This window comes from Engraulis encrasicolus, unplaced genomic scaffold (genome assembly GCF_034702125.1).
Source record: "Engraulis encrasicolus isolate BLACKSEA-1 unplaced genomic scaffold, IST_EnEncr_1.0 scaffold_371_np1212, whole genome shotgun sequence".
NCBI lineage: Eukaryota > Metazoa > Chordata > Actinopteri > Clupeiformes > Engraulidae > Engraulis > Engraulis encrasicolus.
Genome location: NW_026945667.1, coordinates 1,463 through 8,492, shown reverse-complemented (window position 1 = coordinate 8,492; position 7,030 = coordinate 1,463). Strand labels below are relative to the sequence as shown.

The 7,030-nt window shown below is 37.3% G+C and overlaps 1 long non-coding RNA gene across 1 annotated transcript; it reads right to left on the bottom strand.

The window, feature by feature from the left end:
• Positions 1-3,862: 3,862 nt before the first annotated feature.
• LOC134443837 (uncharacterized) lies at positions 3,863-6,715 on the bottom strand. Its single transcript, XR_010033748.1, has 2 exons — positions 6,518-6,715; positions 3,863-4,318 (listed from the first exon to the last, which is right to left on the bottom strand). It is a non-coding gene; the product is annotated as an uncharacterized LOC134443837 (long non-coding RNA).
• Between the last annotated feature and the right edge of the window lie 315 nt (positions 6,716-7,030).

Below are 7,030 nucleotides of genomic sequence, written 5' to 3'. Positions count from 1 at the left end.
TGAAATATCACATGAAATAGGCCAGAATCCCCAAAACACCTGCGTATATGCACACTCAAACTGTTCATCTGCACAACTCACAAGCTCTTTTATTTCGTTACAGTGTTCTCTTCATATAGGGCCTATAGTATTACGTCATAGCCAAAGTCTGATTGGGCCAAAATCTGTCAGTGTAATGCTTTTTGGAGTTGGCTTTCATGTGATTTTGATTTCTTTCTTTGTCCAACCTTTTCAATTGACTTTTCATGTGATGCGAAGCCCTAAAGCCTTCCAGATAGATTAATAATGATTGTGAAGAAAGTCTGACTGTCATTTCCATTTCAAGGTGTAATGTCAGCTGCCAATGAAGTGACTTCATTTAACCTCCTGAAGGTTAAAAGTGTACACCGTTCTGATTAATAAATCAGGTGGGAAATGGAAAAGCCAGTGGACTGAGGTAGAGATGGTAGAGACAGGACTGGACTGGGGGAGCAGTAGGGCCCGGGCACTTTTGGCTGAAAGGGGGGCCCTCACAATTAGAGGCTCAGAAATGATTCACCGGTGGGCCCCGCACTCTCGTAGGCCAGTATTTTCAGAAATGAGGGTGCAGGGCCCACCGGGATGTGCTCGCTATGCCAGATGGCCAGTCCAACCATGGATGGGGAAGACCTCAAAGCAGAAACAGATGGCAAAGTAGATTGAGTAGCCTATGTATCAAGGCCTAAATCCTTGATCTCCAAACAAAGGCCCGCAGGCCAAACATAACATTTCGCCATGAGGTCAGGACAAATGAAAACATGAATGTGAGTGATTTTCGACCATTGAAACTTCAGTGGGTCATGTCTCTCCAAAGCATTCACAGAGAGTTAGATCTTGTGCTGACAGTCGCATAACAGACATTGACAAGATGAGAAAACAGAAACGCGAAAATCTGTTCTCTGTCCAGACATCTAACTTGTTTCTCATTGGGTTGGGACGTTGGTTTGGCTCGCAGCCTCACTTGCTCTGCATAATTTGGCCCTTGGAGAAAACTAATTGGAGAGCACTGGCCAACATGTTCTTTTCATCAGGTTGGAACGTTCCGATTCCAGGCACATATACAGTTAGTATATTCCCCACATTTGTATAATGGTCTTTCTAACCTTCAACTGATACCATATCCGTGGGCTATGAGGAACTTCGGATGGAGTAATACATTTCAAATTTCAGATTTCAAATTACATATTATACTGTATGTGTACTTTTTAAACTTGTGATGTTTACCTGCATCTCTGCTGCAGCATCCTCTGGTCCAAACATATTCAGTCGTTCACTTACAGCGTATAGCGAACATGGTTTCTGATGAAATTCATAAACTGATTTACCGACAGGGTAACGCTTTATTTTACGGTACAGTATTTACAATGTACTTTCTGGGTAACAACTGGGTAACAGAGAGAAATTACATGGTACCTAGAATGTAAAAAGGGGGTAAATACGATGTAAATACTGTGTAATTACAGAGGAAAAAACTCAAAAGTTACCGTGAAACTACACTGTGTATTTTCTGGGTAACAATTGGGTAACAGAGAGAAATTACCCAATTGTTATCCAGAAAATACACAGTGTAGTTTCTTGGTAAGTTTTGTGTTTTCCCCTGTAATTACATAGTATCTACATCGTAATTACCCCTATTTTTCCATTCTAGGTACCATGTAACATCTCTCTACGGTACAGTATTTACTATGTACTTTCTGGGTAACAACTGGGTAACAGAGAAAAGTTACTAGTACCTAGAATGTAAAAAGGGGGGTAATTACGATGTAAATACTATGTAATTAGAGGGAAAAACCTCAAAACTTACCATGACACTACACTGTGTATTTTCTGGGTAATTATTGTTTGATGGCAATTTAAAAAAGGATGAAAGTACTACCTATTTACCTGTTTGTTTTACAGCAATACCACATTTAATTACTAGGTTAATGTGCTGCTCTGGATGGTAATTACACAACTCCAAAGTCAGAACTTACAAGGAACAGTATTTCATTGTAGTTACTGTGTTTATCACCATACATACCCATTTATTGCATGGGTAAATGTGGTACTTACCTGACAAAACAATTGCTGATGTCACACATTGCCATGGGCTTTATCTTCATTCTTGTAGCCGTTGAGTCAAAAGTGTTTGGTAAGTACATGGTAGGTTTCTGCACTGTTACCAAGTAACATATATTTATTTACCAGGTAAAGAAGGGGAAACTGTACTGTAAAGTAAAGCGAATGCTCTTACCAAAGTATTACCAATTTCTTACCAAGTAATTAAACTTGTTTCATAAATCATGTAAGTACAAGGTAAGTTTCTGCACTGTTACCGAGTTACAGATATTCAGTTACTAGGTAAAGAAGGGGAAACTGTACTGTAAAGTAAAGCGAACGCTCTTACCAAAGTATTACCAATTTCTTACCAAGAAAATAAACTTGCTATGGTAAGTATCTGCACTGTTACCAAGTAACAGATATTCAGTTACCAGGTAAAGAAGGGGAAACTGTACTGTAAAGTAAAGCGAACGCTCTTACCAAAGTATTACCAATTTCTTGCCAAGTAATTAAACTTGTTTCATAAATCATGTAAGTACATGGTAAGTTTCTGCACTGTTACCGAGTTACAGATATTCAGTTACTAGGTAAAGAAGGGGAAACTGTACTGTAAAGTAAAGCGAACGCTCTAACCAAAGTATTACCAACTTCTTACCAAGAAAATAAACTTGTTATATATCATGTAAGTACATGGTAAGTATCTGCACTGTTACCAAGTAACAGATATTCAGTTACCAGGTAAAGAAGGGGAAACTGTACTGTAAAGTAAAGCGAACGCTCTTACCAAAGTATTACCAATTTCTTACCAAGTAATTATACTTATTTCATGTATCATGTAAGTACATGGTAAGTTTCTGCACTGTTACTGAGTTACAGATATTCAGTTACCAGGTAAAGAAGAGGAAACTGTACTGTAAAGTAAAGTGAACGCTCTTACCAAAGTATTACCAATTTCTTACCAAGTAATTTAACTTGTTTCATAATCATGTAAGTACATGGTAAGTTTCTGCACTGTTACCGAGTTACAGATATTCAGTTACTAGGTAAATAAGGGGAAACTGTACTGTAAAGTAAAGCGAACGCTCTTACCAAAGTATTACCAATTTCTTACCAAGAAAATAAACTTGTTATATATCATGTAAGTACATGGTAAGTATCTGCACTGTTACCAAGTAACAGATATTCAGTTACCAGGTAAAGAAAGGGAAACTGTACTGTAAAGTAAAGCGAACGCTCTTAACAAAGTATTACCAATTTCTTACCAAGCAATTAAACTTATTTCATGTATCATGTAAGTACAAGGTAAGTTTCTGCACTGTTACCGAGTTACAGATATTCAGTTACCAGGTAAAGAAGGGGAAACTGTACTGTAAAGTAAAGTGAACGCTCTTACCAAAGTATTACCAATTTCTTACCAAGAAAGTAAACGTGTTTCATATATCATGTAAGTACATGGTAGGTTTCTGCACTGTTACCGAGTTACAGATATTCATTTACCAGGTAAAGAAGGGAAAAAAATACATCAAAAGCAAATCAAAGCATTATTGTGGAAATCATTTTTTTTTTATTGTATATTGTGGCAAACGACAGTATTGCAACTATGCTGCTCATTGGAACTGTGCTGCTTATTGCCAAATTTTATTATGTTTAGGTAATAAACTAATATATACTAGTATGAATGTAACCCACTACTAGGTATGTACACGTCGATGATAGGCCAGGTTCAATAGCTAGAGAATAAAGACACTAGGCTCTGGGAGAGTGCAAAAAGATAAGTGCAATTAAAAGACACCACACAAGGATATACTTTTTTTCTTTCTTTAGTTATGAATTGCAAGGTAGAAAATATGTACATATTCCCAAAATAAAAGAAAAGAATTGACCCTTTAAAATAAAATAAAATGAATTGTCCTTCAAAAGTGAGTAATTGTCTATTTTCCAAAAGTTGGGAACAGTCCTTTAAATCAGTCCTTTGAATCCTCAAAGAGAAAAGAGTTCCTTTCAGTTGTTCAAGAAAAAAAAAAAAAAAGTTCCTTTATAGTAGTTCCGTTCAGTTCAAGGCCTTAGTTCAGTTTGTAAACCGTTAAAGTAACAACTCAAGTCAGTCAGTCGGTGTTGTTGTGACACAGGCAGGTCACAACCCTACCACATATGCGCCATGTACAATGACACAGGACAGGATCCGACTCAATGGGGTGGGTGGCTCGCCATCAAACGCAGTCATCAATCCACAGCGGAATCCAGGTTCAAAAAACGTCACCTGTGTAACCATACCCTTAGTTAAGCTACACATGTACACAGGACAATGTTCACATTTCTTATCAAATATCAGTTCAAACAGTTTAAACTTAAAGTAGTTGTACACAGGGGTGGAAAGTGACTAATTACATTTACTCAAGTATTGTACTTGAGTAGCATTTATGAGTAGGCCTACGTTGTACTTTTTAAGTAGTTTTTAAAATGAATAATTTTACTAGTATTTGAGTACATTTGACCCAAGTAGTTAACTCAATTACACTGGAACCTGGCCTGAGTACTGAGTAAAAAATAGACAAAATCCCACGCAAAATAATGCCACAATCTGCCGGAAATGAAAGATTATGCAGGATGGCACACAGCATTTCCACTATTACACTATCTTTGATCAATGTATTGGATGATGGCTGGGGCCGAGCAAGATAGAGGTCATGGAGGATGATATTCAAAAGAAGAAACATTACAGTTTTTCTCGATTGCCTCCACATAAGTTCTGGTACTTCACACACAATTCTCGGAACATCTCACCCATTTCCCAACTCCCCTAACCAATGTCACTGAACACTAGACACAATTCCTACTTAACACTCAAATTCCAGTTTTAAAACACACTCTTTTCACACCATTACACACAATTCTCTGGATTACACTCAATTTTCATAAAGAAAAACACTGGGTTTCTCATGGAACACACTGTCATTCACAACACTACAATCAACTGCAACTATGTTCACTTCCTCATCACATGGGCAAACTCTCTTCATACCGGTTTACAATCTGAAATCATCACCCCATAAGGACACACATTGCATGTCATATTGATGAAAAATGAGTGGATGCAAGGAGAAAACCCATTTGTTTAGTTTTTGAACTCAACTTAACTTTCATGTGGTTACCCAATATTTTACAATACATTAGTGCAATTTTTAAATATTTTTAAAAATATGTAAAATATATACACGTCTGTGTACTCCTACTCCGAGTCTAAAAACAATATTTCAGTATTTTACTGCAGAAAAATACCCTCTTTAGTAAGTAGAACACTGAAGAAAATAAGTTTCTACTGTGTTTCAAGTTGAGTATAGAGGTTTTTTTTCATAGCAATAGGCTATACAGTAATGTAATGGTTTTTTTGTACTGCCAAATAGGCAGTGGGGTTTATCTTTGTGTTATTTTTGTGAAAAAGACATACAAATCTTTCTGTTTCTGTTTGTGTGTTGTGGGAATGACGTTTTTTCAACTTATGTCACATCCATGCAATCCAGAACAAAAAAAGCCCAAGTTACTGGGAGAAATTAGTTTTACCCTGTGCCCAACAGTGTTTTAATGGGTCTGCAAATGTGTATTGTAGTGACTGTCTGTGTGTGTCATTTGACGACAAAATGAGGTTTTTAGAAGAGAGTACATTGTTTTGAGATAAGGCGTGCATTTTTCAGAGGTAGTGAAGAGTTTGGCCCGTTGTGTGTGAGGTTTGGAGATTTGTGTGTAGAGTTTTGATAATTCGAAGACCGATTCCGAAAATTGTGTGTAGGCAATCGAGAAAAACTGTAAATTGTCGAGAGGAAAGCTTATTAAATGTACTAAGTTCTTTTACTCAAATTGCATTTTAAGTGGAGTACTTTTTACTTTTACTTGAGTAGATTTTTAGATAGGTAGGCCTACTTTTACTTTTACTCGAGTAGGATTTAGGCAAAGTAAAGATACTTTTACTTGAGTACAAATTTTCTGTAGCCTACTCTTTCCACCTCTGGTTGTACAACATTAATATCAATCTTCTCAAAGGAAAATATATGGAAACCGCATAAGCTTACACTTAATTTATACTGAAAAGCATTGCATACCATTCAGTTACATAACCATTATCAAATAACAGGATGAATACTATGAAAAACATCACTCGGTACTGAAACCGCGGGAATTACACACAGATATTGCCGAGCACAGTAATGATAAGGAGGACTCGTTCAGACCTCTCCCCTCGCACGTGATGGGTGCGTGATCACAAGCATGTGAATTACAGGCAGTTCATTCCAAGCTTTAAACGTACTCAATTCAACCAAAATATACCCTTTTCACACTAAACACAACAAGTATTAACAAAACAAACTACAATCCTGAAGTTTCACCGAAGTATTTCACAGTGATAAGCAATAACACTCAAGTTACATCAGTAGGGAAAATAAGTTACAGGTGGTTGCCTTACCGAGACGATTCAACAGAAACAATACACGACGAAGCGCAGCTTCTTTCTCTTCAAAACACAAAAGATTTACAGAGCAGGTCGCTCGGTGGTCCAAAAGGAAACTTAGAAGTAGTTATCATTAACTTAGAATTACTTTTCTATCAATATCTAGCTCCAAGGTGGAGCAGAAGAAACGGAGTCTTCAATTCAGCTTTCGAGCTCTTCTCAGCTCAACTGACTAGAACGGGACTCACTAGAACGACGCCCTTTCGTGACTTACCGCTTACGTCATACGACCCTAAACCTAATCCTAACCCTAACCTTAACCCTAAACCTAACCCTAAACCTAACCCTAACCTTAACCCTAACCCTAACCTTAACCCTAAACCTAACCCTAACCTTAAATCGCTTGTTTGAAATGTTTGATTACCATGTGAAGTCACGAGAGGGCGTCAAACTAGTGAGTCTCGACTAGAACGGCTCCACGGAAAGCTGAATGCGTGGAAACGCATGTCAAAATAAAAGTCCCATAAC